Genomic DNA, 14,605 nt, shown 5'->3' with positions numbered 1-14,605 from the left:
AATCTAGCTCTGTGTGTGTGTGTGTGTGTGTGTGTGTGTGTGTGTGTGTGTGTGTGTGTGTGTGTGTGTGTGTGTGTGTGTGTGTGTGTGTAGCTTTCAATGAAGGGACCTAAGGACATCAACTTAACACAAGTACAAAGCATAGATGCTTCAAAAGAAGATACTTCCATTAGGTTGGTAGTTACAACAGAGTGCTCTTTTAGAAGAATTTGTGTACAAAATATAGAAAGCTCCACGAATGATACCTGCATCAATTATGAGAAAAAGAACAAATTAGTGCTATGAATGATACTTGCATCCATTATGAGAAAAAGAACAAATTAGTACTTCACTCGTAGATTGCAAGTGTTGTGTAAGTGGAGCACTTGTTATTGATGTCAACTATATGCTAAACACAAAATAAAAAAGTACTCATGTTTTTCTAAAACCTGAGTGGGAAGATCCATGTAGAATTGGTTGGCGTTGTAAGGCCCAATGAGAAAGTCTTGCAGGTTGAGAGCCTCAGGATCAAAGACCACCACCTTCATATATAGTTGAAGGTGCTCCATGCATGAGAATACAAGCAGTTAGAATTGTGGCGCTGAAGGAGTGGGGGTAGTGGGAGAGGTGGTGGACCTACGAGAGGTTTTTTCTTGCACCCGCCATGCAAGGATAAGTCCAGAGTGGGATTGTGGATTCGTGTAGGGAGGTACTTTGATTTAATCCCTCATGTATAATGGTTGCCCACGTCACTTGGTACCCCTATAGATTTTGCTAAAAATTCTAAATGATAGGATTTTTATAATTATGGGGAGGTTCCTACATAAATCTCAAATGGAGCAAAATTATGGTGTGTGTGTGTGTGTGTGTAACCCTCCATCCAAACCCGCACTAGGTCAGGAGTATTATAGAGTCCACTGATGGGGGCACTAGGCCCCCATTAGGGACCTAATGCCTACCTTTTGAGGAATGAGTTGACTTTTTTGAGATCTTTGTAAACTGTGAAGATTCCAAGTACTTGTATATGATTCGCCAGAGCCTGATCCACTCAAAACCGTTGCTGCAAAAAGCCTTTACAAGGTCTTTGATCTCTTTGCTTGCTTGCTCTGTTGAATGGTTGTTGAATATGACACGTTTGATTTGAGAGAGGATGACTTTGTGTGCCCATCCAGTTGGTCTATTGCTGCTTCTATGGATAAACTTAAGCACCTCTACTAGCACCATCAACTCCTTCCTGAATCTGGTTCTTTGAAGTTGGTCATTATGAACTCATGCTTAAGAAGGATGTGCTTACTCCAGTTGTACCTTCAAAAATAGTGGCACTGTCACCGATGGATAGGAAAGAGGGACAGATTGGGTTAGAAATGGTGAAATGTTTTGGGGCTCCATTGTTAATCCAAAGGATGTCATCAAAGTATCAAAAGGGAACCCTGAGATGATGAAGGTGGAGTCGGGATTGGGGATTTTTCAGGCAAGAGTAGATGTAGTCATACTCTAGTGCATTGTTTTGGGGCTCCATTGTTAATCCAAAGGATGTCATCAAAGTATCAAAAGGGAACCCTGAGATGATGAAGGTGGAGTCAGGATTGGGGATTTTTCAGGCAAGAGTAGATGTAGTCATACTCTAGTGCATGAAGATAAAGATTACACCAAATTGGGGAACATGCTAGTCCCATAGGGATGCCGTTGACTTGCTGATAGGTTTTTCCATTGCACTGAATGTACATATGATTTATCAACCAGGAATTAAGCTCCATTGCTTGAGATTTGGTAAAAGATAGGTGGTTCTTGTATGATTGTGTGACCAGGTTCCACATATAGATATGTTAGGGAAGCTTTTAAATGAGATAAAAGGTCCTTGTTAATCCAAGGCATAGCTAAGTAGATTGTTGATAATTGTGACTAGGCCTATGTCTCCATGATGTGAGATATTTCCATAGCGTTTTGTAATATCGGTTGAGTAGATTAAGTTGACTTTTTTTGGTAAGTTAAGGACAACATCATATAGAGAATCGACTACCCACTACGATTGTAATTTAATATTGAAACATAGAAGAGCTTTTTGATTTAGTAGGTGAGCTCGATGTTTTAGGCATGGAATACAACTTTTTAGTATGCATGCTAAGAGTAGTGAAGCTTCCGTAAAGCAACAATTAGACCCACAGGTGATCCATCTGAAGGCTTTCTGATGAGCTTTGTATGCAGCAATGAGATATGGGAGGGAAAGGTGGTTTTGGGCTTGAAATTTTCCCAAGAAGGATTGAATTTCTTGTAGAGCGGTGGAGGGGGAATTGTTATTAGGTAGGAAAAATCATTGCCGTCCAATCTCTTCCATGCTTCTTGTATTATAATGGATGAGCAAATGAGTATGTGGTTGTTAGTTGCTTTGTCCAGGCAAGTAATAAAGAACTTTCTCTTTAGATTATCAATGTAGGGATCTAGTGGGGTTATCATTTTTGAGGATATTTTTGGTGGAAGGAAAGTTTCACAGTACTTCCAAAAGAGACTTTTAACATAATCCTCATGTAAGTGAGGGGGTAGTATCACAATGCCCTCTCTTATGACTTTCACAAGACACAACCAAAGCTTATTGGTGGCAATATGTCTACATAAGGGTTGAGTGGGAATGTGATCCAATCCTTTCATGAAGTGTGTTTCTTAAGAGAATATCTTCAAGAATCATGAGATCAAAAAACAACACATGTTTCAAGTCTTGGTGATAAATAGGCATTGCTTTATTACAATAACATACAGACACTAAAGGGTGAGTAAAGACATCCTTAGCATTACATACCATATGCTTGATGGGGTCAAGAAAAGACCATGCAAAACATATGTCATCCCATATTGCATTAGGTGTGCTATTGAATCCATACAAAAATAGCCCAAAAAAAGCTTGAACATGCCTTAAGTCCATGAAGGCATTCCGATAGGTTAAGTGAAAGATAATGCGGTTTCTAGGTTGAGTTTGGGGGAGTTATCTTCGATCGACTTCATCCTTGATAGTAACCTGCAAACCATTCAAAAATATAACACATTTTTAGCACTAGGGGTACAACCAGGTGTAATTGCAGAGCGAGTTCTAGGGATGTGGGCATAGGGCTTTGATTGACTATAGACCAGTTGAAAGTGTAGAGTGCATGTGCGTTCGGATATGTGTGTGCGTAGGTGCACTAGCAAGGGAGAGTGTGTAAGGGGGAATTGGGGAAGAAGGAGAAGTTGCACAGCACAGTGGGTTAGTGGAGACAAAAGTGAGAGAGTTGAACATTCTCTCACTTTCCTCTCCATCAACCCATTGTGCTGTGTGTAGCTTCTCCTTCTTCCCCAATTCCCCCTTACACACTCTCCCTTGCTAGTGCACCTACGCACAAACGCATCCAAACGCACGTGCATTCCACAATTAATATCAGTGTGTTTGGTTCGGCGGCGATCTCGTGGCAGCGACGAAGCTCGATCGAAGCTCGGCGCTTCACGACATCGGATCGGACTAATTCGGGCTGGATCTGACACGGATCAAAGAGATCAGGCGGTTCCCGGCTTCTCAACGTGTGCAACCCCTCTCCGAAGGAGAAGAGAAACCATAGCATCTCTGGAAAAATAGAGACCTGCAGGAGATTTGCTATAGAGCTTGTGTGCAAGAAAAAGCTTCATGTCGGCAAGACAGTTGAGCTGGAATTGGATAGGGTCGGACACTAATCTCAACAGGTAACTCGATGTGAGCACTGCAAGCTTGAGAAAATTACAAGCAAACCGAGATAGAGTTGGAATTGTAGTGGGAATGCGGGTAACAATTCAATCGAGCTTGAGGGGGAGCTTGGAAGAATATAGCACCTTGGGAGAGAGCTTGCAAGCAGCCAATCAATCGGGGCACTGAGAAGCAAAGGGGGAATCGAATGCAGGTAGTTTGTGAGATGCATTGCAAAGAGAGCCAGCAGGTCAAGCATCATAGAGCTTTGAGAGCTTGGCAAGACAGTCGAGAGCAGGTCTAGCTGGCAGTGTGTTGTCCTCTCTCTCTCTCTCTCTCTCTCTCTCTCTCTCTCTCTCTCTCTCTCTCTCTCTCTCTCTCTCTCTCTCTCTCTCTCTCTCTCTCTCTCTCACACACACACACACACACACACACACACACACCCCTCACCCTTTTCGCCTCGCATCAAAACTTGCAAAGGTCGAGTTGCTGCAGCCCGTAGCAGTAAAAAGAAAAAAAAACATTAAAGTTTTTTTTTACTTGGCCCTTTTGTGTGCAAGGGAAGGTTCACCCACCCCCCATCGATAGCCTTGACCCTCGGCACACTGACCTATGACCCACACCTCTCCTCTGCTCTCTCGACCGCCATCGGTTTTGTTTTTTGAGCCTCGATTTCTTGGCATCAAGCCTACTTACTCTCGGCTTTTCTGACAGCGAGTCTATTTGCTCTCAGTTTTTCGACTTCAACAACTCTTGGGCATAGAGAGAGAGAGAGAGAGAGAGAGAGAGAGAGAGAGAGAGAGAGAGAGAGAGAGAGAGAAGTAGAAACTCTACAGTTTCTTCAACATCGGCTCGGCATTGATATCGACCTCGACCTCGGCGAATTTCCTTGACACCGGCTTCGAGCATAGGCGTCTGAGACTATTTGTCTAGCCATTCCCGTCTGGCGGCGGCGGGAGACAACATCGGCACTTTTTGGCACCGGCTTGACATCCTTACACATTACGACAGATTTCTCAAAATTTGACCCAACACCGATTTCACGCGGACAACATTTTCTCGCGATCGGCAGTTGTACTTGGCACATGCACATGTGAGGTGCCTCTACCATAGAGGAGTGACACCCGGCCTTGGCACTGAGCACACCAATCACGCTGTATGGCATGGTTTTTGTCTACCACACCTTTGGCGGCTATTCAACTAGCACATTTTTGCCTGTCAGCAGAAATTGACACATAGCGACACCGACACGCAGGTTACAGGTTACAGGGGTTTTTTTCAACCTGTTCACACACAATTCTCCATATTACCAGACATAGTGCTTTCACAGGCAATTTGGTAGTCATTTCAATAGTAGATTCTCTACGGACAGATGCGTTGGACAGATGCATTTTGCTGTGAGCACACCTAGTGCTACTAAGCTCTTTTGAGAGCAGATATCCCCGTAGGGATCATGTTTACTACATGTAGCAGTTCTTGGTGCCTGTTTAAGCGCGGTTTACTCATGTACGTTGAGTTGCGGACACTTCCCATTGTACTACATGTGGAGCCATTTTTTGCTATTTTGGTAGTTTTTCCCGACCGTTTCTGAGACTCGGACCGGAAGAGCCCTTTCTAAGACTGTGGCTAGTCCATTTGTGTCTGCATTAACCTTTGGAGGGTCGATAGCTTGAGGTTTTCTTTGAGCTGGGGTGTGCTCAAATGTTGAGACACCTTCGGTGATACAGGTAGCTAGAGTTCCCCTTTACGGTACCCTCGCCATAGGATATGTATCTGGATGGTTTTTTGTTCTCTTGATGCCGAGTTGGCAGTCACACAGCAGTGGTTTTGTGTAGTAGATGCCCAGTTAGTGCAGTTGGCACATTTATGCGTATTTTGAGTTGAGATTTAACTCCTCATACAAAGGAGACTCTGCCCAAATTTCTGCAGCTTCTCGCCATAGTTTGGCACCTCTCAAAACCTCTTGTTAGCGATGGATTCTTCTTCAGAAAAGGAGGAGTATTTCATTCGTAAGTTCGATGCAGCAACTTCACCATGTGGAAAGTTCGTAAGTTCGATGCAGCAACTTCACCATGTGGAAAGAGCGCATGAAAGATGTTTTGACAAACAAAGGCCTATCAAAACTGTTGAAAGAGCGTGTAGAGGATGATGACTATATGCAAGCTCAGTGGGAGATTTTGGGTGCGAGAGCCATGGCTACGATACATCTACATCTAGCCCAGTCAGTGTTCTTCACTATCATAGTGAAGACAACAACCAAGGAACTTTGGGATAGCTTATGTTCAACATGGGAGAGCAAAAGTGCATCCAACAAAGTTTCTCATGAAAAAGCTTATGAAGCTCAACATGAAAGAAGGTAGCACATTTTCTGGTCACTTAAATAAGTTCAACTCCTTGTTTAATCAGTTGACATCTCAGGGCTTTAAGGAGTTTGACGACGAACTCAATTCTATAGTCTTGTTATGCTCTTTACCCAGTTCATGGGACATTTTTTGCAAAGCCATTAGCAATTTGGCTCCAAATGGCAAGTTAGTGTTTAATGTAGTCACATATGCGTTGCTCACTGAAGAAATTCGATGTAAATCTCTTGACGGTGCTTGTCATGGAGATGCATATATGGTTTGCAGTTCAAGGAAGGCAAGAGGTTGTGACAGGAACATATACAAAAGCAAAAGTAGAGAGCGAAATCCTCGTAGTCCTAGCAAACACATGAACTCAAGTAGAGACCGCAGTACCAGAAATGTCAAGTGTTACTATCGCCACAAGAAGGGCCATTACAAAAAGGATTGTCACAGTTTCCTAAGAGATCAAAAAAACGTGCTAAAGGATAATTCTGGCAAAGGCAAAAGTACGATAAAGATTGAGGAGCTCAATGTGGTTGAGTCTCACATACCTACCACTGTAGTAGAGGATGCTCCTCCTCCAGTGATGATCATTATGTCAACAGAGATTCATGCAAAGGTGACAAAAGATCCCTCAGATGTTCTCATTTTCACTTTAGATCTCACTCCAGATGCTTTGGTTGCACAGGATGAGGGTTATGCACAAAATTGGATTCTTGATTCTGGTGCAAGTTTTCATGTCACACCGCATAGAAAGTGGTTTTCCTCTTATGCATCTATGCATGGCATAGTCAAGCTTGGTGATTTCTACGAGCTTGACATTATTGGCATTGGTGATGTGAAACTTCAGATGCATAATGGCACTACTTTTGTGCTGCAAAATGTCAAACATATACCCAAGCTTACCAAGAGCTTGCTTTCTATAGGGCAATTGGATGATCTTGGCTACACTACAGTCTTTGGTAATCGTTCTTGGATGATCCGCAAGAACAACCTTATCATGATGAAAGGTCATAAAAACAGATCCATGTACTCTATGTTTGTTTCAAGTGTCGACGAACACTCTATCTATGTTGCCGAGCTGCCGTATACTCAGTTGTGGCATAGCCGGCTAGGGCATATTATCCAAAAGGGAATGAAACCACTTCAACGTTTTGGCTACTTACATGTGTTAGACTACACAGACTTTTCATTGTGTGAGCATTGTCGATACGGCAAACAGACTAGGTTGACATCTTTGCCATTGAACAAGAAACTAGGCAAACCCCTAGACTTAGTGCACAATGATTTGTGTGGTCCAATGACACATAAAATTCTCGGGGGGGCAAACTACTTTCTCACGTTCATAGATGATTCCACAAGAAAAGTGTGGGTGTATCTCCTTAAGCATAAGGAAGAGGTATTTTCTATGTTCCAAAAATTCCTCGCCATGGTTGAGAACCAAGCAAGAAAAAACCTCAAAGCTTTTCACACGGACAATGACGGAGAATACGTCTCCACGGAGTTCCAAGGATTTTTGCAATCAAAGAGGCATTTGTCGGCAGTTCACTGCTCCATACACACTTGCAAAAAATGGGATAGTTGAAAGAATGAATCGCACGATTGTACGCTTTGCCGTACGTGTCAGAAGCTGGGAACTTGCATGTACACTGTGTGTGAGCCTCGAAAGGCTGCAAACACACAACTAGAGCAAGCTCAAAGGGGTAGGGGTGTGTCACTCACCACTCAATTCTTTTGTCGTGAAGGATCCTATGCTACAGAGAAGAAGGAGCCACCACCGATGCCGCACTCAACCGCCTCGCTGCCGTCGATGCCGCCGCAATGCTCTCTCACCCACACTCTCTCTCTCAAGCGCTCACACACACACACACACACACACACACACACACACACACACTCGTGAGCACACGAAGGAGATATAGAAGCTCATACTTCCCACTTTGACTTCACTCATATACTCTACATTTTGAATCACATGTGCCCTCGAACAATGAGCCCAAATACGGCAAAAAGTCATTTGACTCAACGTCGATGCTTCCTTCTACCAACTTCAATTGGACATAACTTTGTGCTCATAGTTCCAATTGATGTCTTGGAACTGTTGACTAGTTTCATATGTTGCATACTACCTTTGCAAACCCTTGCAAGCTAAAAAAACTCCCTAATGGTACACTAATCAAGGTGACCAAACTGACACATAATTGGACTTGAAAAAACTTCAATTGCTCATAACTTGGCCGATTGGATTCTAATTGCCGATACAAAAAGACCGACACGCTAAAAAATGTGAGCACTTCAAACTATTAGAATATCCAAGATTTGACCACCCATCTACACTTGTCCAATTCAGTGATGTCTACAAACCACCTTCACATTTAGGCTGCCATATCTTGCACCTTGTAGCTCCAATTGAGGAATCGTATGGACCAACTTGGAGCCCCTCCTTGGGCGGATCCCTCCCTTTTGCTCCAACACTTTTAGGACCACCTTTGGCACTTCCAATTTTGCACTTTAAAACCTTTGATAGGACCTATGGTAGAGCACCTTGACCCAAGAAGCATACAGAACTATAATCATCTACTTGCCCTTCATCTTCATAGCTGCTTTACCTCTTTGGCATGCACCTATAGACACGCATAGCCCTACTTTTCCCTCTTCATAGCATTGACCAAATTTAGCTACACCAACGTGGTAGACATGTGGAACCTAGACAGAGATGGTATCAAGGTTGAAGAAGGTCTCAAAGTTGTAGATATATTCCGTGGGACTCGTGAGGAAGAGACACTATGAGCATGAATTATTAAAAAGGTAATTAGATGAAAGTTTATGGAAACATTATACTTTTATAATTAGATACTTAACTCATACTATATAGCTTAATCTTGCTATCTGAGCTTGCTATATGGTGGCACTTAAGTAGTCGATGGGTGCTGGTGGGCTGAGTAGCACTAGCTGGCCCTTGAGGAGTGATCTTGATATTTTCACAAATTTAACACATTTTTGGCGATGAAATGGTATACTTATATACACAATATATATACATATGGTGTTTAAGTAGTCGATGGGTGTTGGTGGGCTGAGTAGCAATAGCTAGCCCTTAAGGAGTGATCTTGCTATTGTCACAAATTTATCACATTTTTTGTGATGAAATGGTATACTTATATGCACAATATAGATACATACATGTAAGACATAACATAAAAAGAGATTCAACATGGGTGCTTGTCTTGCATGAGGGTCTCAAGAAGAGCCCTCATTTGGGCATACAAGCCCCAACATCTTTTGTAGGCAGCATATGGTAGCCTCCAACTCCTTGACAAGGATCTACTGGTACTCTATGATTTCCTTTGCTATCTGCTCCCTCAAAATGCTGATAGCTTGTAATAATAGGCCATTCAAGACCAATAGTAGCCTCACTCAATCTGACTGGAAGCCATCAAAATGACCTTTTTGAAAATTTGAGGTTTTAGTCAGCCATTTGATTTGAATTAAAATTGAAGAGAAAGTAGATGATGAATAGACTATATTAAATCGCTTTTTATGCTTTCTAGTCTCTTTCTTGGGTTTGCTTTTACTTAGCTTCTTTTGCTTTTTCTCATCCTCACTAGAAATAAAGGGAGACAATGCATCCACATAGCCCCCCACACTATTGTCAATGTGGTATTTTCTTTTGATTGCATAAATAGAATGTACACAAATGCAATACTTCAATACAAACTCTACTGACTCAATGGGGAATGTTATCACAGTAACTCTTCAAAATGAATCACCTCTAGGGCTGATTTGATGCACCTTTCCATCCGTCTTGATGTGGGGTTTTTGATGGTCACCAAGAAATAGATCTAGAGCTGATTTGTGCTCTTGATGTGAGAGGAATGAAGGTTGAAAGTTGACTAATTTGCACACTCGATGTGGAGGAACGAAGGGCTAAAAGCTGGCTACAAAAACACACATCTGATACACAAAACCCAATAGATTTGTCACGAGAAAGAGGGCTAAATATGTAAATGATCATGGAGAAAATGATTGATATCCCATATGAAAGCACAAAAAATAGGAAACCCCAACCTTTAGGTGGATTGATCTCTGATTTGTTGATAAATAGTCATCGATGAACCATGCAAAGCTATGGGAAAAGTTAATCAAGATGCCCTTATTCTCTTTGATTTAGGTTTTAGACTTTACACTTCCACAAATCTTTGCTTCTTTCCTTGCTTGAATGATGGTTCCTTTTAGAGCGAGAGAGAGAGAGAGAGAGAGAGAGAGAGAGAGAGAGAGAGAGAGAGAGAGAGAGAGAGAGAGAGAGAGAGAGAGAGAGAGAGAGAGAGAAGGGGGATACCTCGATGGGGTCCCAACCACTCCTTTGAAGGGGCCCCCACATGATTTCCAATGTAGTATTGGCTTTGAACAATGCATTACCTCAAATGTAGACTCTACTAATTCAATGGGGAATGTCATTATTGTAACTCTTCAAAATTAAGCACCTCCAAGGGTGATTAGATGCACCTGTGGATTGATCTTGATGCGGGGCTACTGCTCATAGCCACCAAGGGTTGGATTTGGGGTTGATTCATGCTCTCAATTTGAGAGCATGAAGGGCGCAATTTTGGCTACAAAAACACAAATTTGGCATGCAAAACATAGCAGATCTATTGTGAGAACCAAGGCTGAAATTGCAATTGATGATGGAGGGGATGATGGGTAGCAATGGGAGCACTTGATGCAATGGAGGGAATGGCCAAGAAAGAGGCTTGATGGGTTGCGGTGTGGGATTTAGTAGGAGATTCCATACACTTGATGATATCTTCACACTGAGAGTGATCATTGAGGAGGGCAGAGCACATGGGAGAAGGATTAATTTTATCTTTGTGGATTTCCACAAAGTCTTTGACACAGTCCGAAGAGCCAGGTTGACACAAAGACTACATAATTTAGGAGTCCCATAGGAGCTTGTATGGGGTATCATGGAACTATATGAGATAGTTATAGGGAGAATATGGAAAGCAGAGGGTCTCTTTCAAATCCTGTTCACTCTACTATTTGGGTGAATTAGAGATGCTCGCTTTCTTTGAATTTGTTTGGATTGTATATTGATGAGATTTTTGACTATATTGAGACTATAGGGATAGAGGAGCATAGCTATCAGGTCAATGGATACGTCTTTTAATTTATGCCAGCAGTGATTTTGTGCTTCTTTTGGACTCTCCAGAGAGTATGTAGGGACATCTAGAAGAGTTAGATGCTTGCTCACACGACGGGGGGGTCTCTATGTATAAATTGTGTATATCACATGCAATCAAGGACTATTTCTAAAACTCCTTATCTATGAAATTTTGACAAATAAGATACACCCTTTTCCTATTCAATCTATAAATTTTTTTCCCAATTCCATTTTATGGGATCCTTTTGTATGTGAAAATATGAGAAAAAATATAATTCAATAACCCCTTTTGCTCCACTCATGTGCTAGTCACATAATAATTAAGTGACCTCCCCCCCCCCCCCCCCCCCCCCCCCCCCACGAGTGGTAGTGATGGTATTCAATACTACAACACGATGGGTCAAGAGATCAACACCTACTTTTACATATGCATAGGAGATATTGGGGTAACTAACTTCTTATACATATCTTAATCTTGTATTTAGTGGACCTACTTTCTCTTTAAGAGTGCCGCAGAGATAAGAATGATGAGGGGATATGTAGCTTAAGGAGGACTAGAGAGGATATATGTTAACAGGTGCAATTTCAGGAGCCACGCACTAAGTTGTGTCAGCGCCTAAATAATTGTGTAGCCATCTCATCCTTTTGGGACTCTTGATGCAGTGACAATAGTATTTAGTCATCTCATCTAGATTGACATGTTGATGTACTAGAGGAATCCCAAAATCCGAGCCAATAAAAGCGAGCAAACCATAAACCGAGCAAAACCAACAAATTTTTTTGATATCCTTGTGCAATATATTAGTTGCAATACAAAATTACGCAAACCATAAACTTTTTTTTGATATCTTTGCAAGACAAATTTTTTGGATATCCTTGTCCAATATATTAGTTGCAATACAAAATTACGCAAACTATAAATTTTTTTTGATATCCTTGCAATACAAAATTACGCAAACCGCAAATTTTTTCTTGATATCCTTGTAATACAAAATTATGCAAACCATAAACTTTGCAAAATTTACAATGTTTTTGTAATATATTAGTTGTATATATTGTGGTGTGTGGTTGTGAAGGTGGAGTCCGACCACCTAGTGTGGTCAGACATGTTATGGTTGTAATTGCTTGATGGTAATATAAGGAGGTTCCGGATGAGAGAGAGGCACACTTGGTTTGGACTTGTAGGCAGAGTCGACAACACACCACAATATCTTGGATTTTTGTTGGTTAGAGATACTCCCTACCTAGTTTCTTAACCTAAAAAAATAATTTTAAATTGTTCTATCTCTAACACATGCCAAAAACCTTCCATCAACATTGAAATTAACCAAAAAGGTGTATTGCATCTACATATCAAAATGGAGTGTGCAACAAAAAAAATAATTCCGCACTGGAATATTTGGGGCAAAAGTTAATAGCCATAAGCACATATCACCGAAAAAACTACTGCTATAAAATCATAGCAAGGTCCACAAGCCTTTAAGGCTGCATCAGCACCCGTGAACCTCCAAGTGCTTGGACTAACTCCAATTTCGTTAAAGCCGCCTGATGCATGAACTCATGAGCATGAGGGTCAAGGCCAAGTACTTGCAGAAATATGAAGTAAATGTGCTTACATGGCATATACACAAGGCGCTTGCTTTCTTGGTTTTGAAAATCCTCGCAAGTACATCTAGGAAAATCTGACATTGTCACAGAGTATGTCACTCCCTTTGCACTTGACCCCACAGTATTAACATAGAAAACATGTGTTTCATTGCAAACCACAATGACCTCTCGCACCAACTCTGCTGCCATGGTTCTACCCACTTCAATCTTGCCATGAAACTCCTTCGTTAATCGTGATCTCCATTTCACAATCTTTCCATCTCTAAATTTGGGACGGATGCTGCTAGTAACTCTTTGGTTCAATGGAACTGTTTCATGCATTCTTGATGCTGATGCAACTCCTGCTCGCAAAACAAAACCATTGGCTTGCAGTTGTGTTACCTCTTGAGATTGCAAATTTGTGCCCTCTGCGACCACCCAAACACCGGGAGCTGGACCTGGTGGCCCTTCGACTATGCTGTGAACCTTCCAAGTGTGCATGTTTTTGGAATTACAAAACCAAATGAGCCCTTCCACAAGGCCTCCCAATTGTGAACCACATGGAGGATATTTCCTGCGACCCCAAAAACAAGGAGCTGGCACCCCTATTTTGGCATTCGTTGAACAGGCATTAATGAACCGCCCACATCGATCTCCATCTTTTGACACTACACCAAAACAAGTCATCTTTCGCCCAGGTTCTGTTCTCCTTATTGCCCAAACTGACTTTGCTACATTTACTTCGGGATATGGGACATCCTTTGAAGCTTTTTTTTGGTGTTGAAGCCCACCAATTGAAGTTGTCATTGTAACATACTCTGGCCTGTGGCTATCCTCCTCCAAGACAATATTTGCATCAGCAAAAATTGGCCTCTTTTTTCTAATACTCTTCTCTTGGAGTATATTTCTATTCATTTCTGGACTATTGACACCCATTTCATGCATAGAAGAATGTGTGAGGTCAACTAGTTTCTTTCCAGTTGCCGCAGAAGCAGATGAAGGTCGGTTCATAAAGAGATCTGCCAAGTCTTTAATGTCGGGACCGGTGGAGCTCCCAACATCTTTCAAATAGGCATTATATTTCACACTTTGAAGCACAGCTAAAGCCATACCTACACATGCTGCCTCATACAAACTTATGTGATCCTTGTAACCAACCGAGGCATGCATACTAGCATGTTTTGACTTAGACAAGTTTGTGTTAGGAACAAAGATACCTACAGCATCTTGTGATACAAATGTTTCCCCCCAATGAGGCACTCGTACATCCCACCAATCCAACCATGTCTCCAATGAAGAAATCTCCCCTTCAATGGCCATTCCTGTTTTCCAAAATCTTCTAAGGTCTCCCTTACAATGCTTAGCCGCATTCTCTGTAGGTGCAGTCCTCCACTTGCGACACAAAATCTTGTGCTCCTCTTGAAATGCTGGACGGATGCACTTGACAGTATGTCGAACCATACTTTGCTCCCAATGAAACAAACATGATCTCTCTTTGTCTGGAGTAGACTTCTTTGCTCCCCCAAAATAAACAGTACGCACAGCAATCCAATTGGCACTGGATTCATCTGCCATAAATCCCCTAAACTTTGGCTTATCAAAACCCTGTTGCTTAACCACATTGTTCAGCATCTTCCAAAATTCAATCTGAGCATATTTATTTTCCACGCTAAACTCAGCAGTTGCAATGGTGAGTAGCTCTCGTATGTAAGGGTCGTAGACATGCGCTGACATAGTCGGCCATCCTTGAACACGGTGAACATGATCAAAGTGCACCCACATTTGCTCCAAATTACCTCCAGGACACATGCGATTCACCAAATCAACTCCACTGCCCGGTCCCTTAATTGA

This window comes from Adiantum capillus-veneris, chromosome 24 (genome assembly GCF_014529385.1).
Source record: "Adiantum capillus-veneris isolate H3 chromosome 24, ASM1452938v2, whole genome shotgun sequence".
NCBI lineage: Eukaryota > Viridiplantae > Streptophyta > Polypodiopsida > Polypodiales > Pteridaceae > Adiantum > Adiantum capillus-veneris.
The sequence above is the reverse complement of the archived record's forward strand: the minus strand, read 5'-3'. Positions refer to the sequence as shown.